The sequence below is a fragment of the Triturus cristatus genome, chromosome 9 (genome assembly GCF_964204655.1).
Source record: "Triturus cristatus chromosome 9, aTriCri1.1, whole genome shotgun sequence".
Taxonomy (NCBI): domain Eukaryota; kingdom Metazoa; phylum Chordata; class Amphibia; order Caudata; family Salamandridae; genus Triturus; species Triturus cristatus.
Genome location: NC_140592.1, coordinates 1,286,072,740 through 1,286,099,661, shown reverse-complemented (window position 1 = coordinate 1,286,099,661; position 26,922 = coordinate 1,286,072,740). Strand labels below are relative to the sequence as shown.

At 55.9% G+C, this 26,922-nt stretch overlaps 1 pseudogene across 1 annotated transcript in view; it reads left to right on the top strand.

Moving 5' to 3' along the window:
* Window positions 1–26,922, top strand: part of LOC146799783 (putative N-acetylated-alpha-linked acidic dipeptidase) — a 348,737-nt pseudogene that overhangs the window by 283,665 nt on the left and 38,150 nt on the right. Inside the window, exons 15-16 of the transcript XR_014968969.1 lie at window positions 2,972–3,224; window positions 18,795–18,876. The product of XR_014968969.1 is annotated as a putative N-acetylated-alpha-linked acidic dipeptidase (transcript). The remainder of the gene's footprint in view (window positions 1–2,971; window positions 3,225–18,794; window positions 18,877–26,922) is intronic.

Below are 26,922 nucleotides of genomic sequence, written 5' to 3'. Positions count from 1 at the left end.
TTATGTGGGATAGAACATAAACTGGGATAAACCATTAAAATTTCCCCTGTCTGGACCCCGCTAGGACTCCCATCAATGTGTGCGGCACCGATAGTATCGGAAGGCTTTAAATACCTTGGGATATTTGTAACCAGAGATCAGCACTTATTCCTGCAGCAACACTTCATCCCACAGCTGCATGGCCTCTGCGCAGACACAGAACAATGGCAGACCCTCCCTCTATGACTAGTGGGCAGGGCGGCACTGTACAAAATGATGGCCCTTCCCAGACTGTTCTATGCCTTACAAAAGACACCTTATCAGGTCCCACAAACCTTCTTCAATCAAATTGCTCAAGATCTCCGATCACTAGTCTGGCAAGGGGGAGCACCACGTTTAGCCCTGCGCAAGTTACAAAGAGTTATCTATGATGGCGGTCTGGCCATCCTGGACATCAAAAACTACTATTGGGCCTCACAACTGCTGATGGTCCACGACGGGGCATACACAGACCAGAGTGAGCCGGCCTATAGGGTCGACCGAGCTGCTATGCCAGCCGGGAATCATGAAATCGTCCTATACGCCCGCAAAAAGGAAATAGCGCTACCAATACATACATACTGAGACAGTGGTGAGGAGCTGGGCTGAAGCCAATCGATAATAGAGTTGGCAATCTAGATTGACAGCTTTGATCCTTCTTTGGCATAGTGACCAGCTGGGGAGGTGTCTGGACTGCAGGGGTTGGCACAGTGGGAAAAGATAAGAATTGAGCGCCCGGGAAGCATATGGAGAAACGGCTCGATGCTCCCCTTTGAGGCCCTTAGTCAGGAGTTTGATCTCTCCCCCACCCAGAGACTTCACTATTTCCAGCTCGGACACGCTCTTGGGAAGCATATCCGAGAAGGCACACACCTCCTCGACTCTTCCCCCCTGGAGGACAGACTGCTGGCTGACACCATCCCAGAACAAGCATTGGCATGGCCAATAGGTCTCGCTTTTGGGACCTTATAAGTGTTTAGTTATGCAACTGTTGCATGGCTAAACACTTATAAGGTCCCAAAGGCGAGACCTATTGGCTATGCCAATGCTTGTTATAGGTGTGTTTGAAATGCACTACTAACAAGCTGTAGCCTGATGACTGACGAGGAGGGAGGGGAGAAGGGAGGGGGAGTGAGAGCACAGAGCAGGGGGTGGTGGCAGAGAGCACCTCGCGGACAGCAAGCCTGTGTTTACAATACCTAGTGGGGGTGGGGTCATGGCCTTCACAGACGTCTGCCAAAGGCTTTTTAAATGTTAGCTCGTCACTAACTAAAATGCCAGTGCCTCATGAAATCAGTATCCCGTGTCCTTTGTCTAAATAAAACTCACCGTGAAAACGAAGAGGACGTGCCCCACTGCTGCTTAAAACCCAGGTGTACGCGCGGTATATTTAAATTAACAAAGGGCTTCCGACTGCTCGCGTCTCTAAATGCAAGTACAAAACAAGCATTGGCCGCGCGGCCGTGAAATTAACGCCGCGCGGCCATGAAAGACAAAGTGAGCCACAGGGAAGGCTGGCATATGGTGAGCACTTTCGCGGCCACTTTTATGTTCTCAGTGGCCGCGCGGCTTACTGAGAACATCAAAGCGGCCGCGAAACTGATGAGCAGGCTAACAAATGGTGTGCGCGCCCGGCGCACATGCACTGTAGTTGGCGGCCTGAAAATCACTAGTTTGCACTTCCAAATCCCGCTTTCTATAGCTCTCGCCAGAGCAGCGCTAAAGCGCTGGCTCAGGCGAGATCTAAAAAGGAATATCAGTGATCTACTGGACACTAATGAACAACTCCCCCGACTTGATGGGACAACTCAGACGCACTTGGACAGAGGCCATTGGTGATATTGATGACGAAGAAAGGGAGGAGGTCCTGCGAGGCCTCCGAGACATCGCGACCCTAGCTAGATTTAGGTTAATCCAGCTGAAGGTCCTACATCCCTCGTATTACTCACGAATCCTGCTGCATAAATTAGAAAAGGGGGAGACACCCCAGTGTTCAAGAGGAGGGATCCTTTTACCAAATCCTCTTGGACTGCCTCGTCCTTCAAGGGTATTAGAGAGGGGTGACGGACAGACTGGCCGGACCCTCGGGTGAGAGTGCCAATGAATGCAAAGTGGTTAATCATGTTCCTCCAGGGAGAGGGAGAGCGGCCACGACAGACTAAGATCTGGGTAGCACTGGCAACAGGGGCGGCCAAAAGAAATATAGCAAGGAGAAAGGGGTCCCACATCCTCCAATGGTAGCAGGGTGGGAAGCTGATATGGACTGGTGCCAGAGGGCAGAGAAAGTGATCTATAAGGCAAGAGGGTGCCCCAAAAAAGGGGAGAAAATACAGAGGAACAACATTGGGGTCATGAGGTAGCCGGGGAAAGCATATAGGACACTATATAATAAAACCAAGGATACTCCCGGACACTCACAAATTGGGGGGCTACCTTGCTCACCATGTACGGCCACTCCTAGGGGAACAGCAACACATGGCAATATGAGAAGATGTGTGTACTAAACGTTCAGCTCGTATACTGTAGGATGAGCTTGTTTAATAAAAATATATATTTTTAAATTAAAAATGAAAGAGAGATATAAACATGGGGGCAGATTTTTGAGCCCCTTGCGCCACTTTTGCGTCACTTTTCCCATGTTAAAAGTGACGCAAAAGTGGCGCAAGGGGCTCATAAATCTGCCCCAAGATGTTTATACTGTTTTTAACAATGAAGTTTCATTGAGTTGACCTAGGTAGGCATAGTTGTGTTTTCAATAGCATTTTAAATGGTTGTGAGGTGGAGGGTCTGACTGTCCTGCTCTCTCAGAGTAATTTCCAGTGGCTGAGATTAATTCAAGCATTCCATCCATCACTGTTTTGTATGATATAATGTTCTTACATTAGATTGTCTTCGCAGCGCTATGTCATTGGGCTGCTGCTGAAAAGCCCTGTCTCTCTTCTGCTTCTCTTAGAGTTACTCCATCGCCTCCTACCCCATGTACCACTCGGTGTATGAGACGTACGACTTGGTCTCGCGACTGATGGACAGGGGCTTTAAGTACCACCAGGCCGTGGCCCGGATGTGGGGGGAGATGGCCCTGGCCCTGGCGGATAGGGTCATCCTGAGGCTGGACTGTCTGGAGTATGCGACCACCCTGGAGAGGATCGTCGCCGAGCTGGAAACCACCCAAGGATCCCTGCTGAGGAGCCGGAACATCACTCTGGGTATGACGTCAGGGGGGTGGAGAGGGAGGTAGGCCAGTCTGCTGCTCCAGCACTTCCTGGAGGCAGTGGCCAAGCACGAGCGTCCTGAGTCCTACTACAAGAAGTGATGATGGACCCTCTGCCTCTTGGGGTGGTAATCAGAGCTATCCATCATTGGGGTGTGTTGGCCCCTCCCCCTACTGGGCCCGGGTGTCACTGCACCTGCTGCACTAACGATAGCTGGAGCTTTCCAAGAGCCTCACTCCACCTGCCTTTCCCTCTCACCAACCTCTCTCCTTCCCTCCCTAGCCTCTGCCCTACTTTCACCCTCTCTACTCCCTGTTGCTTCCTCTCTTCCCTCCGGCTTCTCACTTTTTCTTCCATCTTTCCTCTCTTTCTCTTACTATCTCTCCACTTGTTCTAGTCCCCTTGCTCTACCCTCAATGCTCCTGTATTCTGTCTATTCTGTCTACAGCCCACCCTCCTCTGCTCCTTGTGTCCCCTTCATCTATCTGTTTCATCTCTTTCATCCCCCCTTTTCTTTCACATCTATATCTTGTCTCAGCGCCTTTATTTCTGTCTCCTCAATCTTGTTCTTTTATTTCTGGCCCTTTTCTATTCCTTTTGCCAATCCCATTTTCTAATCGTTACCTCCGTTTCCTGTTCTGTCACTTTTCCTCTCCTATCTTTTATCTTTCCTTTTATTCTTTTGTTGTCTCTTCTCAAGTTCCACCCAAACTCCCCCCCCCCCCTTCCTAATTCCTCCACCCTGTCCCTTTCCACCAGCAGTGAACAGTGCCAGGGCACAGACAGGCTCTGTATGGAAACCACTCCCAGCGAGTGACATGTGATCTAACCCTAGTTGGTCCCGGTGCCGCTGCACTCACTGCACCACTGTTGCTTATGCTGTCCCAGTCTCTGCAGACTCCGATGCTTTCAGAGCAGGACGGGCTGCCATGACTGTCCCATTCCATCTGTGGCCCCCTGTGGCGTGCGGCTGGTGTGCACATGAGGGCCGGAGCTGCTTCGGGCTCTTAGTCCCACTCTGGTGCTGGCCCCGGTGTTGGATACAAAGGAGTTACAAGGGGTGGGGGGGGGGGGGGGGAGTGCGGAGGGACTAAGGAGGGGGCAGTGAAGAGGGGCTGTCATGGGATTGGAGGTTGACAGACAGGCGGGTTCCAGGGATGACAGGGGGAAGAGGGGCAGGTGGGGTGTCCAGCTCCTTGTATGTAAGAATGGGTTCTGTTTCCGGCACACACACAGTCATACAGAGACACATGTGCACAAATACAAACATCATCACACAGCACACATATGAACCCACAGACACGCCAAGACACGTGCACACACATTATTTGCGTGGTGACACCGGCATACAGAGGTCGAGTCTCACAAACAGACACACACGCAGCCAGCTTCACATGCACACACATGCAGGCACACAGCCACCTACTCACATGCACACACATGCAGGCACACAGCCACCTACACACGTGCACACATGGACATATATCGGCACGCCAGCGCACGCACACACATATGGATATGCATGCTTACCCATGCATAGACATGTCAAGCCACACCCTCGCACACAGTCATGGCCAAAAGCCCACTGTGAGGAAATGCGTTTTATGATAAGGCCTGGCTGTGCCGCCTGACCGTGCAATGAACTCACACACCTGCCTCGGCTTCGAGCCGTCAGGCAACGAGCGCAAAGCAGGTAGAAGTGCAAACTCACTGAAAAAGAAAAAAACACAACACAAAGGAAATTCAAAAGCAAATTATAAACACAGGTCTCATTTTATGAATATTTAAACACCAAAATAAACAAAATCCATAAGAGGCTTCATCAAGCACATCGTAAAGCACAGCTTTTCGCTTAGAATGCAAACAGGCAACTACCGCAGTTACTTTTAAAACTTTTAAAGTCTTTTGTACAGTTGTGTTCAGCTACTCTGGCTCGCTTTGGGCAACCAGCTCCAGCAGGGAGCATGCCACAGAGGCCAGTGAGGCTTCGTAAGACGGTTGCCTTGCAGCCACAGAGGCCCCAGTCCAGGTCCGCGCTCTATGGGCAGCCATCGAAGGAGTGGTCCTGACGCAAGGCTTACAGTATGGGATGTTGAAGATGCTGAAGGATGCTTCGGAGGCTTTCCTGGTCACCGGGGCTCTTCCTGGGGCCACCCCTCGGTCCACAAACACTGTGGGGCAACTTTGGCCACAGAGGCCGATGCCCAGCGAAGTCCTGGTGAAGTCCAGCCAAAAAACAGTTGGCACTGGTCTATGGTCTCAGGTCACAGCAAAAACACTGGCTCCCTTTAACTGAGGCTAGTGTACATCTTGGGTGACCAAACTGCCCTCCAACAACTCTTCCAGGTCTAGGAGACTCAGGCGCAATTTTCAAGTGTCTGGACTTAGTCTCCCTGGCTGCGATTCAGTGGTCAGTGACGATCTAGTGATTGTGGCAACTGACTCTCCAAGGAGGCTTCTTCACATTTTGTGGCCCTGGAACTGTGACTCTTGGCGTCACTTCTTCTGTCTTGGGCTCGGTGATGACTTTCTTTGAGCCGGACACCACAGGCAGAGTCCTCTCTGTGCTGGCCGAAGGAGCAGCGGCTGCAGTCCAGTCTTTGGTGCAGCCTCTTTTCGTGGTCTGGGGAACAGCAGGGTAGTCCTTTTTCGGCTCTCTCCCCAGTGCAGATGTGATCTGAGGTCTGGGTGCCACTTTTTATGGATGCGGTGACTACTAGTCAAAGGGCTACCTGGTCCCCTCCCAACTGATGACGACTTCCTGCAAAGTGTGGCATCCAGCTATCCCAGAGTGCAACTGTCTGCCCACTCCCAAGATGGCTGAACCCTTTTCTTGGTGTGTGGAGCTTGGTAGCCCACCGTAGAGGTGTGGCTACATGAGGGCTACACGGCCATGGGTAAACTGTTCCCCTCTCGCGGCCCCTGACGCTAACCAGTCTACCAGCACAAAAGAGCTGCCCCCCTCGTCTGTGCCCACTATTTGCCCTTCAATGGCGGCTTCCCCTTTGAAGCTTGCCTTTTGAGCTCACCCCCTGTGTGGCTTCCTGCCAGGGAGATGTAACACCTCATCCAATGGCAGGCCTCTATTATGTCATTTCCTGGGAGTCCTTCACACTTCTCCCCAGGAGGGCAGAAGGCTGTCTTCTTGCCAGCATCTGCGAACGGCCACTGGAAAACTCAGGCAACAGAGGGGCAACTTTCTAAAGTTTCCTTTTACTCAAAAGTTTCATCAAATTCGACTTGGGCATTTAATCTTCTCCAATCATTGTTTTGATAGCTCGAGGTACCAACTTCGGTAGTTTCATTCAGAAGTTAGCACAGCTGAGTTGTCAGGGTTTAATCCTGTACGCACCAACGGGGCTACTAGACTTTCCATAGTAAAAATGACAATTTGAGGGTTTTACTGTTAGGACATATCAGCACCCTGGCTCAGGGCTCGACAGGCCTACCTTAGTGGTGACTTATATATAAGAAAGAATTCTGAAATTAGATCCGGGCATAGACTCCAAATTCATTAGTACATTTTATTGTTTCACAACATGTCCACCATATGACACGTTTTGGCCAAGCCTGGCCTCGCTCACATACGCGCTGCAAGCTAAAACGTCTCTTTTTGTATTCACTCCGTGCTTGAGCGTAAGCGATAGTAACTAACAACAGACTATACATTGTTCAATCTTGCTACTGACAGAAGACAGACTTAAAATTTGCATGATGGCACAATAGCAACACCATTATGTCAATACACTAAAATCATGAAAGTGTGACATACAGAGTGATAACATCTATATATAAAACATCCATAATTACAAGAATAAATATGTACATTAGGGAGACTGTTGGAAGGCGGACCCCGAGGAGTCGGTACGACCACCAAGGGGGGGCCCTCACACTGCACGAAGTAGCCGAGCGCTGCCGAGAAGTCTCCTGAGAGATCCTTCTCTTATCACGTACTAGCACAGTAACACCACCACACAGGACTCAAGGAGGTTGTCTTGTGACAAGCAATTCTTTATCAGCAATAAAAAGGTTACGAGGTCAATATTTACACGAAGGGATCGAGGGATCCACCAAAAGTCTCAGTGTCTCTTTGGAAGGGTCGGGGTAGCGGGACAGTCTTTGGCAGGAATGCGGTACGAGGGTACCTGGGGCCCAGTTCTTATCCTCAAGCTGGAGGACCTCCGGATCTCGGATGGGTCGAGCCGCGACGGCGTCAGCAGGGCTCTGGCGTACAGTTCGTGGAGAGCCGCGATCAAATCAGCAGGGCTCTCAAGATGGTTTCTGCTCAGCTCGAGCCGCGACGTCGTCAGCAGGGCTCCTAGGAAGGTTTCAGCGAGGTTGGGCCGCGACGGCGTCAGCAGGGCTCTGATGTTCCAGGTGGTTCAGAAAGGGTTCACAAGAAGGAGCCGCGACGCAGTCAGCAGGGCTCGTGATGGTTCCGACAAGAGTTCTTCTCCGTAGGGTCAGCCGCGATTCAATCAGCAGGGCTCTCGACTCCGGGATACAACTGCCGAGCTGTGGTGGGGTCGCCCCAGATATAGGTCTGGAGCCCTTTGATGTCCGGACCTATGCGCCCGAGGGGGCGGAGTGGCCGGGTGGAGGTGGCCAGACGCCCAGCAGGGGAGGCGCCAGGCCCATGGGAGTTGCAGGGCGATCACACCTCGAAAGGGGAGGACAGTTGGGGGTCCCATCGATACTGTCCTCCGCCGGGGGCGATGAATGGTTCCTGCGGCACCCCCTGGCTAGTTCGTGGTGCCTCGATGTCGGGGCTTCGCTGGGGTCGAGGCCGGGTTGAGCGGGGGTGCACGGTGTGACGTGGATGCCAACAAGATGGCGGAGCCACGAGGAGTATGCGACCACGTGCAGCTCCGGGTGAAGGGCCTTGGTGCAGTTCAGACAGGTGGCCCGTGAAGGCCGGGGTGGGGAACGGGCACAATCCAGGGGGTTAAGGACCACGCCACGCGGCCGGGTCCAACAGGCGTCCCCCCCAGCCGAAGGCATGGAGAGTCACCCATCTCCTTGGGGATTCTCCTCGTCAAGGCGGAAGAAGCGGGACAGGCCGTCGGCGTTGGCGTGGTCATTGCCGGGCCGGTGCTCGACGTCAAAGTCCATCCCTTGTAGCGAGATGGACCACCGCAGCAGCTTGGGGTTCTCGCCCCGCATTTGCATTAACCATTGCAAGGGCCGGTGGTCGGTCTGGACCCGGAAGTGGGTGCCAAAGAGGTAGGGCCGGAGCTTCTTGAGGGCCCACACCACAGCGAAGGCCTCACGCTCAATAGTGCTCCAGCGTTGCTCTCGGGGCAGTAGTCGTCGGCTGATGAAGGCCACTGGTCGGTCGAGCCCCTTTTCGTCGGCTTGGGATAGGACGGCCCCGATCCCATACTCAGAGGCGTCTGTCTGTACCACGAACTCCTTCTGGTAGTCCGGGGCCTGCAGCACCGGAGCAGTACACATGGCTGTCTTTAGGGTGTCGAAGGCTGTTTGGCAGCGGGGGGTCCAGTGTACCTTCTTGGGCTGCTTTTTGGACGTTAGCTCTGTGAGGGGGCCAACAATGCTCCCATAGTCCCGGATAAACCGCCGGTAGTATCCGGTGAGGCCCAGGAAGGCCCGGACAGCGGTCTGGGTAGTGGGGGGTTCCCAGGTCTGGATGGCATCTATCTTCGCTTGGAGGGGGGCCACCTGCCCGCTCCCCACTTGATGGCCCAGGTAGGTCACGGATCCGTGGCCTATTTGACATTTGCTGGCCTTGATCGTGAGTCCGGCCCGCTGGAGGGCGGCCAGGACGGCCTTCAGGTGGAGGAGGTGCTCGGCCCAGTGGTTGCTGTACACGGCAATGTCATCTAAGTAGGCCGCGCTGACGGCCTCAAGCCCGGCCAACACCTTGTTCACCAGTCTTTGGAAGGTGGCCGGGGCGTTCTTCATTCCGAAGGGCATCACCCGAAAGTGGTAATGCCCATCCGGGGTCGAAAAGGCGGATCTTTCTTGGGCGCCGGGGGTGAGCTGGATTTGCCAGTACCCGGCGGTGAGGTCCAGCGCGCTCAAGTAGCGAGCGGCCCCTAGGCGGTCGATGAGTTCGTCGGCCCAGGGTATCGGGTGTGCGTCTGTCTTGGTTACTGCATTCAGGGCTCGGTAGTCCACGCAGAATCGCAACTCTGGGGGGTGACCGGGAGCTGCGGCCTTGGGCACCAGGACGACAGGGCTGGCCCACGGGCTGTCGGATGGCTCGATGACCCCCAGGGCCAGCATCTTCGCTACTTCGGCCTGGATGCAGGCCCGCACTCGGTTAGGCACCCGGTAGGCTCTGTGTCGTATGGGGGGGCTCTCCCCGGTGTCGACGTCGTGGACGCACCAGTGGGTCACCCCCGGGGTGAGAGAGAAGAGGGTTGCGTAGTCCCACAGTAATTGCTGGCAGTCGTTGCGCTGTTCCGGGGTCAGGGACGAGGCGAGTTGGACCCCTTCGATTGATCCATCGTGAATGTCGGATTGCAAGAGGTCGGGCAAGGGCTCGGAATCGTCCTCGCCCCCTTCGTCAGTCGCCAGCAGCAGGCTCAGTTCGGTCCGGGCGAAGTGGGGTTTTAGCCTGTTAGCATGTAGGACCCGGAGGGGGTTCCGGGGGGACTCCAGATCGACCAGGTAGGTGACGGGACTTTTCTTCTCCACCACCTTGAAGGGCCCGGTCCACTTGTCCTGGAGGGCGCCGGGTTCGACCGGGGCCATGACCCATACTTTCTGACCTGGCTCGAATTCTATAGTAGAGGTGTTGCGATCGTACCACCGCTTCATGTCCTCCTGGCTGGCCTCGAGGTTGGCTTCGGCCATGGCTCGGAACCTGCGGGTCTGGTTTCGGAGGGTCAGGAGGTATCGGTAGACGTCAGGAGGGGCGCCTCGGGGCTTCATCTCCCAGCCCTCCTTGACCAGGCTGAGCGGTCCGCGGACCGGGTGTCCATACAATAGTTCAAACGGGCTGAACCCCAGGGACTTCTGCGGGACATCCCGATAGGCAAACAGGAGGCAGGGCAGCAGGACATCCCATTTCCGCCTGAGGGGTTCTTCCAGGCCCTGGATCATCCCTATTAATGTTCGGTTGAACCGCTCAACCAGTCCGTTCCCCTGAGGGTGATAGGGGGTCGTGAACTTGTATGTGACCCCGCACTGTTGCCACAGGGACCGCATGTACCTGGAGATAAAGTTCGTGCCGCGGTCGCTCACCACTTCGCTGGGGAATCCCACTCGGGAGAAGATCCCCATCAAGGCCCGGCCGACCACAGGGGCCGTTATAGTTCTTAGCGGGACCGCCTCCGGGTACCTGGTGGCGTGGTCCACGAGGACCAGGATGAAGCGGTGGCCCAGGGCGGTTTGGGGGTCCAGGGGTCCCACAATATCGATTCCGACCCGTTCGAACGGGGTGTTGACGGCTGGAAAGGGCTGGAGGGGGGCCTTGACCCGACCCCCCGTCTTTCCGCTGGCTTGGCAGGTCTGGCAGGACCGGCAGTGGTTGTCCACATCTCTCCGCATCCGGGGCCAGTAGAAGTGGGTCACCAGACGACTGTACGTTTTGTCTTGCCCCAAGTGTCCGGCGAGGGGCACATCATGGGCCAGGTTGAGAAGGAACTCCCGGAAGCGGAGGGGGACCACCAACACGCGGCTGGCCCCGAGTTCTGCTACTTTCTGTTCACTGTACAACAGGCCCTCGGCCCAGTAGACCCAGTGGGTGCCGGTCTGGTCACCGTTGGCTTGTGCGGTCGCCTGTTGTCGGACCCCTTCGAGAGAGGGACAGGACTGTTGTTCTTGCTGGAACTGCTCTCGGGTGGGGCCCCCTTCGTGTCGCCATTGTGTCAGCTCGGGGAGGGCGCTCGGAGAAGCCATCTCTTCGGGGGAGGATTCGCTGGGTCCAGGGTCGGTGTCCGCCTCCTCCTCGCTGCTGGTGGGAGGGGGTGTGAGCCCCTCGAGTTGGGCGGTCCCGCAGGTCGAGGATGAGCGGGGGGCCTGGGTGGTCATGGACCGGGTGATGGCGCAGGCCCAATCAGCCAGTCCCAACATTCGGAGGTGCTCTCGTCGCTCTACTTGAGCCCAGGGGGAACTTTCCAAGTCGTTCCCCAGGAGGCAGTCGACCGGGGCGTCGTCGCGCACTGTCACCTTCAGCAGGCCCGTCACCCCTCCCCACTCGAAGGGGACCAGGGCCATCTGGCATAGGCTTTCACTGTTGTCGGCCGTCCGTACGGGGCGCAGCGCATTCGGTAGAATCTGTTCAGGGGTCACCAGGTGGCAGCGGACAGCGGTGATACTGGCGCCTGTGTCACGAAGGGCTTCGGCCCGTTGTCCATTGACCGTGACCTGCTGCCGGTACTTCTGGGTGTTGGTTGGGATGGGGGTGCAGGGTACCATCTCTCGGCTACCCAGGCAGACCAGGGACATGGCTGCCGGCTCCCACTCAGTGTTCTCTCGGTCGAGGGCCTCCTCTTCCTCTTCTCCTCCCCCCAAGGCGGCGGCTGTCAGCTGCCGGGGCGGGGGCCCGCCGGCCCCGTTTCTTCGGTTCAGGGGGCAGGCCGGATCGCTGGCAAAGTGTCCGGTTTGTTGGCAGCCGTAGCAGGTCACGGGTGGCCGTGGTCCGGGTCGGGCCGGGCCCACCCTTCGGGCTAGGCTCGGGGAGAGATGTGGCTGCGGTGGCCCTCGAGGGGGGCTCCTGGGGGCCCCGGCGGGAGGGTCTCGGTTCCTGTTCGGCCCTCCCCCCCCACCGCGCTGGCGGGGGGGTCCGTTGGGGTTCCTCTGGTACTCCCCCATTGAGTTCCGGGGGACCCGGGAGTTGACCCATCGATCGGCCTCGACGGCAAGTTTTCGCGGGTCGGTCATTTTGCTGTCGAGGAGGTGCTGTCTCAGTTCCACGAAGCAATTGTTGGAAAGGTGTTCCCACACGATGAGGTCGACCAGCTGCCCGTAGGTGGTTACTTTGCTCCCTTTGATCCACCCTTCTAGGGCCCGACTGAAAAAGTCCACATACTCCACCCATGTGGTACCCGGGATTTTCTTGCAGTCTCTGAACCGCTGGCGGTACATTTCCGCTGTTAGCCCGTAGCGGGTGAGCAGGGCCTCCTTCATGTGATCGTAGGAGGTCATCACCTCCTCCGGTAGCTGGAGCAGCGTGTCCCGCCCCTCACTCAGGAACCGCCCCCACAGGCCCGCGCCCCAGTCTTTTCGGGGCACCCGATGAGAGGTCATGGCCACCTCGTAGGCCTTGAACCATTGTTGGATGTCGTCATTCTTGTAATACTCCTTGACGACCTCTTTCGGGATATGTACCTTGGCCTCGGAAGGCGGTAGAGTGTCTCTAGTACTGGGGGTGTCGGTCCCTCCGTTCTTGGCCTTGATCTCGAGCTCCTTGAGACTGCGCTCGTGCTCAAGAGTTAGTTTCTTTTCCTCCAACTCCCGGTGTCGTCTCTTCTCCTCTATCTCTTCTTGAAGGCGCAGCTGCTCTAGGGCCAGTTTCTTTTCTGCCAGCTGGAGTTCGCCGTCCAGCCGCAGTCGGGCGAGCTCTAGCTCGTGGCTCCGGACCTTTTCCCGCTCTCGTATTTCTTCTTCGGAGAGGCCGGTTTCTAGGCTCTTTCTTCCTCCGGTTGCCGGAGTCCGTGCAGTTGCTGTGGTCTCAGTCAGGGGCAAGGGCCCTTCTTCCTGGGAGGGGCCTGCCCCGGCCTCCAACCATGCCCTCAGAGCTTTCTGCATCTCCTCTTTGGTACCTAGGCTGGTGGTTGCAATGCCTTTGTCTTTGCAGAACTGTTTTAATTCTTTGTGCGTATATTCTTCCAGCCGTTCGGGCTGGAATTCCATTGTCGCGCTGTTTTCCTGGCTGCTCATGATGCTGTTCGTTTGGATGGGTAGCTAGTGGGTACTGGCTGGTACGTACTGCGTTCGGCTCGGATCCCGTCGCTGGCCACCAAATGTTGGAAGGCGGACCCCGAGGAGTCGGTACGACCACCAAGGCGGGGCCCTCACACTGCACGAAGTAGCCGAGCGCTGCCGAGAAGTCTCCTGAGAGATCCTTCTCTTATCACGTACTAGCACAGTAACACCACCACACAGGACTCAAGGAGGTTGTCTTGTGACAAGCAATTCTTTATCAGCAATAAAAAGGTTACGAGGTCAATATTTACACGAAGGGATCGAGGGATCCACCAAAAGTCTCAGTGTCTCTTTGGAAGGGTCGGGGTAGCGGGACAGTCTTTGGCAGGAATGCGGTACGAGGGTACCTGGGGCCCAGTTCTTATCCTCAAGCTGGAGGACCTCCGGATCTCGGATGGGTCGAGCCGCGACGGCGTCAGCAGGGCTCTGGCGTACAGTTCGTGGAGAGCCGCGATCAAATCAGCAGGGCTCTCAAGATGGTTTCTGCTCAGCTCGAGCCGCGACGTCGTCAGCAGGGCTCCTAGGAAGGTTTCAGCGAGGTTGGGCCGCGACGGCGTCAGCAGGGCTCCGATGTTCCAGGTGGTTCAGAAAGGGTTCACAAGAAGGAGCCGCGACGCAGTCAGCAGGGCTCGTGATGGTTCCGACAAGAGTTCTTCTCCGTAGGGTCAGCCGCGATTCAATCAGCAGGGCTCTCGACTCCGGGATACAACTGCCGAGCTGTGGTGGGGTCGCCCCAGATATAGGTCTGGAGCCCTTTGATGTCCGGACCTATGCGCCCGAGGGGGCGGAGTGGCCGGGTGGAGGTGGCCAGACGCCCAGCAGGGGAGGCGCCAGGCCCATGGGAGTTGCAGGGCGATCACACCTCGAGAGGGGAGGACAGTTGGGGGTCCCATCGATACTGTCCTCCGCCGGGGGCGATGAATGGTTCCTGCGGCACCCCCTGGCTAGTTCGTGGTGCCTCGATGTCGGGGCTTCGCTGGGGTCGAGGCCGGGTTGAGCGGGGGTGCACGGTGTGACGTGGATGCCAACAAGATGGCGGAGCCACGAGGAGTATGCGACCACGTGCAGCTCCGGGTGAAGGGCCTTGGTGCAGTTCAGACAGGTGGCCCGTGAAGGCCGGGGTGGGGAACGGGCACAATCCAGGGGGTTAAGGACCACGCCACGCGGCCGGGTCCAACAGAGACCATGCCAAATTGGTTCAGTGGGCAGGGTCTTGCAAATAGTTAATAAGTATACAAAGATGGAAGCAGCAGATAGTTAAATGTAAATCAGTGTGTTAATAAATGAATAACATATATATATATTACAAGCATTGGCATAGCCAATAGGTCTCACCTTTGGGACCTTATAAGTGTTTAGTTATGCAGCACATTATAAACAGGCTATGCGCCATGGGTGGGACAAAGAGATGCTAGGTGTTGGACAGCCTAAAATAAATAAAGCCAGCAAGCAGAAAGCAAGCTACTGTGAATTGCAAAACATGACCTTGTGTTTTTTCCACCAACACATGGATCTTTGAGTCCTAAACGCCTTCTGGTATTACAGTTGTAACAACACGAATGTGTCTGCAGTAGGAAATTAAAAAACGAAGGGGCCCGAGCTGGTGTTGGAGCCTTTTACTCAACAGCAACAAGCAGTGTGGACAGGGGCGGTCGTGAGGGAAGATGGCCTGCCTATTGTGTGGGTCATTTTGGGTAGCTTGGTGTGAAAGGCTGTGTGTGCGCCTACTCTGGTGCTCGGACAGGCCTCGGTTATGTGGGGTGGCTTCTCTAAGGAGATGGTGTGTTGAAGGAGTGGGTCAGTTGGCAGCTGTGGGGAAGGAACTCTGGGGGAGGGCTGCGTGTTGAGGTGATCTTGACAGAATGTGTAAAGCTCGGGGCACTCCCCGTTAGAGCCATGTCTATGTTCCTGTTGGGAAGGAGTCTCTTACAGAGGCACAACACAGTGATATCAGGAGCTGTGTGTGGAGGAGGTCTGGGTGATACCAAGAACTGTGTGTGGAGGAGGTCTGGGGGATACCAAGACCTGTGTGTGGAGGTGGTCTGAAGACAGGATTTCAGGGATGGGCACTTCTTGTTGTCGAAGTATCTCTGTTTTACGAGGAAGCCTTTTACAGTGAGGTACAACACGGCAGTATTGGGGGTCCGTGTGGGGAGGTGGTTTGGAGGCCGACTATGGTGCCAGCCTAGTTCTCGAGGTCCCTGTTCTTACGCTGGTTGGGAGCCTCTTCTAGATGAAGAATAGGGTGGTACCTGAGGCTGTGGTGGTGATCTGTAGAGGGGGGAGAGTTTAGATGTCTTGCCTGTGTCTGTATTGAGCCTCTTATACACATAGAACGGGGTGGTGAGGGGTGCTAAGCAATGTGGGTCATGTGTACGGCAGGGGTTATGTGTGTATGAGGGGGCGACAGAAGACTCGTACCTATGTGAGACATTGACATGGTGCCGTTGCCCGCCTTGGACTCGTTGTGAATGACCACAGCGGCGGTGTTCCTGTGGGCAGCGTTGAAGACCTTTTCCTTAAAAGTGCAGCCCCCTCAGGCCACCAGAGCGATCCACGACCCGGCGACGCTGCGAGCTGTCTCCGTAGCGGCCACTTTCTGTGCTCCCCAGCACCATCAGGTTACTAACCAGGTCCGTGTAGGCCATTTTCACCAGCGCCATGTACCACTCCAGTGAGCGGCCCAGACAGGGCGCCGAGCAGCCCAGCACAATCAGCACGGCGGCCAGGGGAGCCCGCACTCCCGCCATGGCCCTCGGTGAGAGGCAGGGCTCTACCAGGTTCAGGGTGAAGAGAAGCAGAAAGCCGCGTACAAGGTAGACGATGGTGGAAGGAAACCACCAGGCCCGGAAATGTGAGGCAAGGGAAGGGGATAGCAGACCAGGTCAAACGGGAGAAAGGGTACCAGCAGCCAAATCTGAAAGCCTGAACAGGAAGCTTCCTACTTTTAGAACAAACACACAGCATGCAGGAGGAGGAGACGTGAAAAGGGGGAGGCCGGTGTACAGGCCTGAGAGCAGAGAGGGGGAGCACGGGGTGAAGGGAGGAGACATGCAAGGAGGCCTGAACGGTTTCAGTGAGAAGTAGAAAGAGGAATGCAGCTGCCACCCTGCGCAAAGCAACCAAAAATATTTTTCGAAGCGCGTCCGCAAAAGTGAAAGTGACTGTGCTGTGTTTAATTAGTAACATGATCCGACGAGGGAGGAATGCAGCTGCCACCCTGCGCAAAGCGCGTCCGCAAAAGTGAAAGTGACCGTGCTGTGTTTAATTAGTAACATGATCCAACGAGGGAGAAATGCAGCTGCCACCCTGCACGCCGCTGCTCGCTCCCGAGAGCAAAACGCCATGGGAGTAAACCTTTAGAGAAGAGGTGGGAAATGCACCCACCTTTGGCCATTTGCGTGCTTCCATTATTGAAAGCCACACGCAAAGGCCAATCGAATGTGTGGGAGTTGTCAGACCCACACGGAGAAGTTTCGGGAAAGTTTGGAGTGCTCACAAGAAGCCTCCCATAGAGTAGTGAAAGGGAGGTCTGGACTGTGTCATTAGCTTAAATGTCAAAGTCGAGTCGGCAGTTTAAAGCTGCTCTACCAGCCTGCAGTGGCCGACCAGGAGCCATGTTTACATTTGTCATACTGGTGGTGCCACAATAAGTGCTGCAGGCTACGATGGACACTTTAACTTACAGGCCCTGGGCACCCCTGGTACCATATACCTATCACTTTTAAACTTTATTTAGGCTGTAAGCCATAAAAGCACACAGAATAAAACATAAATAAAACAGGTGACATTTACAGTATAAATGTGCAAAATTTAATACAATAATATAACCAATGAAGCAGCCTATGGCTCCTTGCTATGAAGCGGGCCCCTACAGCGTAAGGACTTAATGCAATTTGTCTGATGGTGCCCGATAGCTCCCTAGACTTAAGTTAATTGTTGACATAATTGCAAATCCAGCTCTGCTGAAGCTAAGCGGGTGTGGCTTTCTGGTCAATAAAAGGTTAAAAGAATATAAAACTCTACAAGCCTTAGCCCTCCTATTCTCCAACGATGGTACAGCTGCCATGTTGCTGTTCACCACTGTACAAGATTCTTATGAGGAATAATCCGCTTCTACCTTATTCTTCACGCACTCATCAGAAAACAAGAGAGAGCAAAGATTGACACCCTGCATGTGTCGTATCTCGGAATCCTGAGTGCTTCCTTAGGTTCCCTAACTCCCAATTTCCGACAGAGCGGAATAATCCAGCACCTCCTTTGCGGCACTTAGATTGGGCAGAAGAAGATAGTGTGCTCAATGGTTTCTTTTTGATCCCCACAGGCCGAGCAATGCAGCTCCTCTGCCCATAGTCCACGCTCCCACGTTGCCGTCAAAGCCCGGAGAGGTAAAGTTCCATGCCGGAACTGCAAGTAGAGACGCCTGGCTGGAGGGGGTTCTATTTCGTCCAGGAAGTCCTCTAGCTTGAAGGAATCCTTAGCTGTGAGAAAAGCATTTGTTAGAGTTCCCCGGCTGCAATGGCTGTGCATGCGAGCATCTCTATATTGCCAGTATCCAGCTTTAATAAGTAATTTGGAACTAGCCCCGGCCTGGACCGAGATATTGCATAGACCCTCAAGGCTGATGGCGATTACGTGCTTTAGCCATGGAATTCTTCTAGAGCCCACTTGGGACAAGATTTCCTCTAACCCCTGTCAATAAGCGTATAGCTCCGGGTGACCCAGCTCCTCCTGCAATAAAGTATGGAGCGCAGGGCTGATTTGTCTGAGATATTTCTGGCCCCAAGGTCCAGTCTAAGTTGAACCAGAGCAGTGCCTACTGGTAAACCGACCAGCTGTCGTATAAAGCGATTTTCCACCATTTCCAGTGCGGTCGTACCCGGATGTCCCCACAGCTCGGCATCATACGCAGCAGTCCCCATGGCTTTAAGATTGTAAATTTGGACGGCTGGTAGAATAGGGCGCGACTGTGAACTGGTGACATATTGAGAATGCCTCCCACTGCTTGCTCGGTTTTTAATCATCGCTGTGTAATGTGAGCTGGCCACCCCAGGTGTTCTGTACGTGTGAGGCCTTAGTACACACATGTATGGACGCGTTCTAATGGGCCCTTGCCGAGTGGGATGTGTCGTGGTCGAAGGCCCAGGATGAAGCACCATACACTTGGTTTTACTTACATTGATCTCCAGTCCGCTCGTCCTGCAGAAGCGATCGAACTGATTTAGAAGCGTCTGGAGTCCCATCGGGGGTTTGGAGATCAGTGAGGCATCGTCAGCAAACATGAGGGCACATACTTATCAGTAAGTTACCTTAAGCCAATTGGGACATGCCAATTTAATATACACTTGTAAGTGTCAGAGCGCTGGCCACGAGGTCTGGTTAGCAGGCCTCAGTGCACTCTCAGTCTTTACACCAGTACCTAATGGCGAACAAGTGGGCAGAGGGTGGGTGCGAGCCTGCGAAAAGGACCTTTACTCCCATACACACACAGGCAGACACAGACACATGTACACACAAGCATACATATATGCTCACTCATGTCGTGTGTGTCACACACACACATGCACACACGCACACATGGACAGACGAGGCACGCACATATACTCATACACCATCACACGCGCACACGCTGTACCTCAAACTGACGGGTTCTCGTTTCCTGATTCCCAGACGGGGTCCGAAGAGCCGCTGCTGACTTCCGCTCGGCGGCAGAGAGTCTACATGAGAAGATTGGGAGCCTCGACCTGAAGAAGTAGGTGCGAGTAGAGCTTAATGTGTAAAAGAATAAATTATGGGGCGTAAGATTCGCTCAGAAACCAACAATAGTGCCATCAAAGGTCAAAGGGCTGAATGCCAAGGGTACGTGGTCCCGATTCCACCTCATGTCTCTTTCATCCACCACCGCACACTCCCTGCACCTTCCTCTCTTGCAGGGTCTTTTTCATCCTTGCTTTCTCCCTTTGTAACTGTTTTTCCTATTTTCCCTTCCTCCTTCTTTCCACCTTTTGTGTTTTATTCTCTCTTGCTTTTGGAAAAAGTACAATGAGGAAAAATAAATGCGGGGCCGTACCTGCAACCACCTGCTTAAATTAAGCACTGGGTGTGAGCCGAGGTCTTTCAGTGTGCGGAGGAAGGAATCTTGGCAGAAGGCAGACTACCCACGCCCTCCCCCCCAACACACTCAGTACAACACCCCCGCTGACCCCCCTCCACTCATATAAGGTACCTGGCAGTCTCAGCCTGAAGAAGAGAAGCAGTGCTCTCTCCTGGATGCTCTCCGTCAGGGGGCCCCACCCGCTCATGTAGGGAGCCTGGCAGTCTCGGCCTGAAGAAGAGAAGCAGTGCTCTCTCCAGGATGCTCTCCGCCAGGGGGCCCCACCCGCTCATGTAGGGAGCCTGGCAGTCTCGGCCTGAAGAAGAGAAGCAGCGCTCTCTCCTGGATGCTCTCCGCCAGGGGGCCCCACCCACTCATGTACGGTACCTGGCAGTCTCGGCCTGAAGAAGAGAAGCAGTGCTCTCTCAAGGATGCTCTCCGTCAGGGGGCCCCACCCGCTCATGTAGGGTGTCAGGCTTGGCCTGAAGAAGAGAAGCAGTGCTCTCTCCTGGATGCTCTCCGTCAGGGGGCCCCACCCGCTCAAGTAGGGAGCCTGGCAGTCTCGGCCTGAAGAAGACAAGCAGCGCTCTCTCCTGGATGCTCTCCGTCAGGGGGCCCCACCCACTCATGTAGGGTGTCAGTCTCGGCCTGAAGAAGAGAAGCAGTGCTCTCTCCAGGATGCTCTCCGTCAGGGGGCCCCACCCACTCATGTAGGGAGCCACGCTCAGACTGAAGAGAAACAAATAAGTGATTTTGTTTCTTTTCAGTCCTGGCTCTGCGGAGGGTGAGCTCAGAGTGTGCTGCATGGACACTGCAGCTGCTTTAGAGACACGCTGAGGGGGCCCCCTTCATATAGAGAAGACTGGGGCCCCCCTCATCACAAAAGTAGTGCCCCTCAGTGACACCTAGAGGCACGCAGGAGCAGTGCTACAAAAAGCTCGGGATCCATTCTAGTGCCGGAGGGGATCTTCTAGGGGGAGGAATCTGCAGCAAGATGCAGGATCTGTAATGTTGGGCCTCAGGCCCACATCATACAAATGACATAATGTGGGTTAGTGTAATAACTGGCCACGAGCACGTGCACCCGGGTCCATTTATTGGCGGGGCCACGTCACTCGTGACACCCGTGATGGATGGGTGTGGGGGTGCAGTGTGTCCAGCCCTCAAGGGAGTGGCTGGGAGTACAGCTTCCTGCGGAGCACTAGAACGTGTCCCGCAGGACACTACATTCCTCTCCAACTTTATTGAAGAACATACAAAACGTTAGTCCAACCTGTGGGGACAAAACAAACAGTTAACTAAATACCACAGGGTCCATCAGTCTTCTGATTCAGGTGGCAGGACGACGTCAGACAGGAGCTGGTGACTTTGCTTGCAGCGGGACCATCTCGGCAGGCACCCGTAGTTTAACCTGAGGGGTTCAGGACACGACCGCTGGCTTGGAGACGTCCGCTGCATACCGTCAGTTCACTGGTGATGACATGTCTTGCATAGCACCCATCTTGCTGATGTCGGTGATGGTCTGTGGTGTTCTAACAGTTCCCTTAGTGGGTTGCGTCATGAACTTGGATGGAGTCACAGGTAAGAGTTCACGGAGGTGTTGCCTGATCAAATGTCTCTGTTGAACCGCTTGGCTGTAACCGATAACCTCTTGGTGGGGCAATGTCTTTTCTCCCTCTCCCGCCTGGGGAGGCCCGTTTTCGGGGTTGCTGCGGGACTGCAGGAGGGCTGCGCTGGGGCCGCTTTTGTGCCGACTGGGGGCAGCTGCAAGACCGCCGAGGAGCCGTTACTAAGTCACAACCCTCTCGGGGGGAAATGTCTTGGCCGATGCTTGCTCCTGCTACTGCGGTTCTGGGGTGTTACCGGTTCACAGGTAGCCTCTGGTCTCTTTTCTCGGCTGGTGTGGCAACAACATGAGACTCCAGTCCATCGATACTCTGGGAGTGGTGTTTGACGCATGTGCTAATGGCTGGCATGATGGCGGTTGCCAGCCATGGGGTGACTCGGGATGACAGGTTGTGGTGACTTGCTGGGAGAGTTGGATGTCAGGAGGGACTTGGCAGCCCTGTGCCTCCGCCTTGCTGAGGTTGAGTTTCAGTGGTGGCGTGACACGTAGAGTGTGTGGATCCTCTCTTGCCTGGCTTGAGGCGGTGTGAGGAAAGACACTCGGTGCTGATTTTTACCGATGGCCTCTGCAGTCAGGAGCAGGGATGCCATTTGACTTAGACTGCTGACACTCTGGGGTGGACGGTCGCCTGGGGAAGCGTTGGGATGATACACGGTTTGCGTTTGCTGCGGCTTATGTTCGGTTCTCCCGTGAGGCTGTATCCAGGGACGCCGATTGACGCTCACCTGGGGAAGTATTGGGATGAGACTCGGTTTGCGCTTGCTGCGGGTTACTCTTGGTTCTCACTTGGTGCTGTCTCCAGGGCCGTCAGTCCGCCTTGGTGGCTGACTGGTGTGTCAGGGTGTGTTCTCGGCTTGCTGTACAAGTCCTCGGTCTTCTCCCGATGTTGGTCTGTTCAGCCTACCTGTGTTCATCCGGTCTTAGTGACAGGGCTGTCACTCTCTTTTTGTCTGCGAGGGCGTTGCGCTTGGACCTCGAGGCGGCGAGGCTTCTGCCTTTGTTTCGGGGTGCTTGTCCGGACTGGTCAGTTGGGGTGACGTGCTCCTTGCTTGCTGGGCGACTTGATGTCCAATCCCGTGTTGTCGGTTGTTGGAGCACTTGTTGCTTTGGCAGCGTGCCATGTGGAGTGTGCGACTACTCTCTTGCCTGTCGTGGGTCACTGCCGACTCCGTCCTGAGGTGGTGCGAGGGAAGACACTCTGTGTTGCCTTCGGCCCACTGCGGGGCTTCGATGGGGCGGGGGAACCATCTTTTACCACGCAACCATTACAACGCGGTATGGTTACATCGTGGTTTTTACAACGAAAGTCGTTACACCGACTTGCACTGGAGGGCGCTCTAGACTAAGGAATAGTGTGAATTACTATTCCAACACCTACCCTACTGTACGTAGACTGGACTGGAGTTGGAATAGTAATTCACACTATTCCTAAATCCAGCGCCCTCCAACGCAAGTCGATGTAACGACTTGCGTTGTCAAAACCGCGATGTAACATACCGCGTTGTGATGGTACGCGTTGTACCATCATACATCCATGGGGCGGTGGAGACGTGGATGCTCTCCTACCTGCATTCAGCAGTGCTTCTTTGTGGAGATGTCTCTGTCTCCTGGGTGCTCGCCCATTCATCAGGTTCACCGGCGCTGTCTTCTGCGCGCATCTGACATAGCGCGCTCTGTCTTCTTCTTGGGCGCTTTCTTCTGGCAAGTGGTATGCTTGCGGTGTTGCTTGTGATTATTTCTGTGTACCAGGAGGAGCGAGTGAGGCGATCTCTCCTCCGGCGGTGGTGTTGGGCAGCGACGTGTGTTGCGTGCTTTGCACCAGTCTTTCTTGTGCTTTTGGTGGGGATGGCTACCTTGAGACGTTGCTGCCTGGCTGGTCGTCTGCTTTTGCTGGTGGTGGCTGTCTTTGGTGTTGCTTCCTTTCTGTGGATAGTGGAAATCATGGTGACAAGTCCGCTGGATTTCTGTGGAGAGGTCCGCTGTTCTGGGCGCCTGTCCGTGCAGTCACCTTCGCTGGAGCCTGTTCTTGTGCCCTTCTGGTTTCGTGCCCTCGGTTCTCTTCTCGGACGTCCTCTTCTGACACTTGTGTGCCCATTAGTCTTCCTTGCGGTGGTAGTCGTTCACCGCCTGGGGTGTATGTCACAGTTTTTTCGCTTGTGGTGGCATCAGACAGCCACTCGAGGTTTGTGTATAGCGCACTTCTTTGTGTTCCCTTATGTCCTTGGGGACTTTTCCTCCTCTTCTCAGGCTGATACTTGGTGAGCCTTTTCTGTGTGTGGGTTCTTGGGTCTCTTTGCTGAGAACTTAAGATTCTCCCCTTCATTTGGAGCCTTTCAGTTCAATGCAGGAGCACTGCTGGATTAAGTCCTTGACTGCCTGTCTTTCTCCTGCTTAGTGTGGCTGCTGGGCTCATTCAGCTAACATATTTGTGAGGCAGAGTTTTGGTGGCCTGGCAGAGCTCTCTTCACATTCACCTTTTGGCCCTGACAGCCTTCAGTGTTGCTGGCGTTTCCTTGCTTGTTGGTCCCGTTTTTTGTTTGGCTCTCTTTTTTTTGTTACTGGTGCAGTAATGCGCAATGGCCACTAGGTGGCAGTACCGTACTATTCATAGGCCCGGGAGGCTGTCCTGATGCTCCGGGCTTAGCGGGCCATGGAGGACTCCGGAGCATCACCGAGAGACATCCCTGGGAGGCGCCTCGCAGGAGGGTCAGGGGCCTTGGACCATGGAGCCACAGGTCTTTGAGGACAGCTACGGGCTCTCTTTGTTTATTATGACTGCTGTGCACTCTTCTTGTCGGGTGGCTTTTGAAGGGCAGTCTCTTTAACCCCTTCCCCGCTCATGACGGAACCGCTCCGTCATGCCACGACCGTTGGCGGCCGCTCCGCCCACGCGGCGCTGTTTCCCCGCCTGTGCGGGGGGACAACGCAACTGGGCGGAGTCATGACGGAACCGCTCCGTCATGAGCACAGCTCAACCGTGGCTCATGACGGAGTGGCTCCGTCATGAGCACAGCGCCACCGCGCTGCCCTCCCGCACCTCCCAGCGCTGCGGCGGAATTCCCGCCGCAGCGAAGGGGTTAACACTTGCTGTGTTCCTTCGAAGAGGGGTCACTGCAGCTGCTCTCGAGTGCGTCTCTGTTCCTTATTTGCCAAGCTGCGTCTGGCAGTGTTCTTCTCTTGCTAATGCAGTCCTTGCCGGGGCTGCTGCACATGCAGGATTTCCTCGGTGTGGACGTTGTAGCGTTTTAATAAATGCTCATTATCATGTTAGCGCGCTCGCGCTTAGTAAACACGGGAGCCGGTGGTTTGGTTTGTACACGCGGCTCCGACCCCCTGCAGAGGCCACGCCTCTTTATTAAATACCCACTAGCGTCTGACGTTACGCGTCAGCACCTGCGCACTCCGGCAGCGCTGTTGGCTAGAACGCCTCATCGCGCGCCGGACATTACAGACGTGTGGGCGCCCTGTACCTGCCGGTGCCTTCTCTCCACACAGGGGTGAGATGCGCTTGCGGGCGGGTGGAACTCTCTTTGCGGTCTCTTTACACCGGTCTTCCCGGTAGGTGGTGCTTCTTGTTTCGTCGCCGAGGGTTTATCAAAACAGACGCTGCGCACTTCGGGCAGCTAGCGCCTCGCACTCACATGCAGCCCTCGCTCCTCCTTTCATCATTCGCTCAGGGTGCTGCAGGCCTCGGAGGTGTGTGGTGAACACGCCGGTGCAGGGTCCTCGCTCGCAGCCTTCTAACTCCTCCAGGTGCCGCTTTACACCTGTGCGCGCGGGCAGCTTGTCTAACGATTGCAGGTGAGAGGCCTGACCTTTGAGGGGAGCTGCTGGCCCCCACTCACTCACTGGCAGGTAGGGGCGCAGCTGGCCTTTGAGGGGAGCTAATGGCCGCCACTCACTCACAAGCAGGTAGGGGTGCGGCCGACCTTTGAGGGGAGCTGCTGGCCGCCACTCACTCACCGGCAGGTAGGGGTGCGGCTGACCTTTGAGGGGAGCTGCTGGCCGCCACTCACTCACCGGCAGGTAGGGGTGCGGCCGACCTTTGAGGGGAGCTGCTGGCCGCCACTCACTCACCGGCAGGTAGGGGCAGGGCCGGCCTTTGAGGGGAGCTGCTGGCTGCCACTCACTCACTGGCAGATAGGGGCGCGGCCGGCCTTTGAGGGGAGCTGCTGGCCACCACTCACTCACTGGCAGGTAGGTGCGCGACCGGCCTTTGAGAGGAGCTGCTGGCCGCCACTCACTCACCGGCAGGTAGGGGCAGGGCCGGCCTATGAGGGGAGCTACTGGCCGCCACTCACTCATCGGCAGGTAGGGGCGTGGCCGGCCTTTGAGGTGAGCTGCTGGCTGCCACTCACTCACCGACAGGTAGGGGTGCGGCCGGCCTTTGAGGGGAGCTGCTGGCTGCCACTCACTCACCGGCAGGTAGGGGCGCGGCCGGCCTTTGAGGGGAGCTGCTGGCCGCCACTCACTCACTGGCAGGTAGGGGCGCGGCCGGCCTGTGAGGGGAGCTGCTGGCTGCCACTCACTCACCGGCAGGTAGGGGCAGGGCCGGCCTTCGAGGGGAGCTGCTGGCTGCCACTCACTCACCGGCAGATAGGGGCGCGGCCGGCCTTTGAGGGGAGCTGCTGGCCGCCACTCACTCACTGGCAGGTAGGGGCGCGGCCGGCCTTTGAGGGGAGCTGCTGGCCGCCACTCACTCACCGGCAGGTAGGGGCAGGGCCGGCCTATGAGGGGAGCTACTGGCCGCCACTCACTCATCGGCAGGTAGGGGCGTGGCCGGCCTTTGAGGGGAGCTGCTGGCTGCCACTCACTCACCGGCAGGTAGGGGGGCGGCCGGCCTTTGAGGGGAGCTGCTGGCCGCCACTCACTCACTGGCAGGTAGGGGCGCGGCCGGCCTTTGAGGGGAGCTGCTGGCTGCCACTCACTCACTGGCAGGTAGGGGCAGGGCCGGCCTTTGAGGGGAGCTGCTGGCTGCCACTCACTCACCGGCAGGTAGGGGCAGGGCCGGCCTTTGAGGGGAGCTGCTGGCTGCCACTCACTCACCGGCAGGTAGGGGCGCGGCCGGATTCAACTCTCTTGCTGGGGCCGCTGCCGGTGAGGGCCGTTGGCTGCGCTCGCATGGAACTCTCATGCTGGAGTGGTTGTGCTGTTCTGGCTTGCAGCCTACTTCCCTTCACGTTGATCAGCCTCGCCGGCCTCTCGGCCTTCGGGTCTTTGACAGTGCTTTCCCCCTGGCTCGTCGACCTGCTAGGACAGTTCATCACTGCCGGGTAGGCTCTGGTTGTATGGGCAAGGGAATGGGTGAAGTTGCGGGGTTCACGCTTACCCAAGGACTGGCCGTTCACTCCCTTCCCCTTCTGGCATCAGGGGATTGAGGCACGGCTGGACTCCAATTGTCGCTCCATGGGCTGCTGAGAGTGGCGTCATGCCAGCTCCCCTCTTCCGGTGCTGGTGGCCGTGGTTATCACCGTGGGGGCGCCGTCTCTCAGGCACGATTCCTTTTCTTCCCCCACGAGGAACGATGAGGTGCCAGGCTTCGGGCACGCGGGGTCAACTACCCACCTAGTCGCCAGTGTAATGTTGTGCCTCAAGCCCACATCCTACAAATGATTAACACTAACATCATGAGGGTTAGTGTAATAACTGGCCACGAGCACGTGCACCCAGGCCCATTTATTGGCGGGGCCACGTCACTCGTGGCACCCGTGATGGATGGGTGTGGGGGTGCAGTGTGTCCAGCCCTCAAGGGAGTGGCTTGGAGTACACCTTCCTGCGGAACACTAGAACGTGTCCCAGAAACAGCTTTACCAGAGGTAAGTAACTTGTCCGTCTTGTATATCATGCATGGTGCTGCGAGGGATGTCTTGCACACCATGTGTACTGCTGTGAAGGACATTCCTGCGATGGATGCCTCATGCACCATGGTTGTTGTTGTGAAGGCTGTCTCACACACAATGCCTGTCCCTGTGAAATATGTCTCATATACCATTTAAGTTACTGGGAAGGACATTGTGAGTACCATAACTTGCATACACTTGTTATTTTGAAGGATGTCTTGTATACATAACATGCAC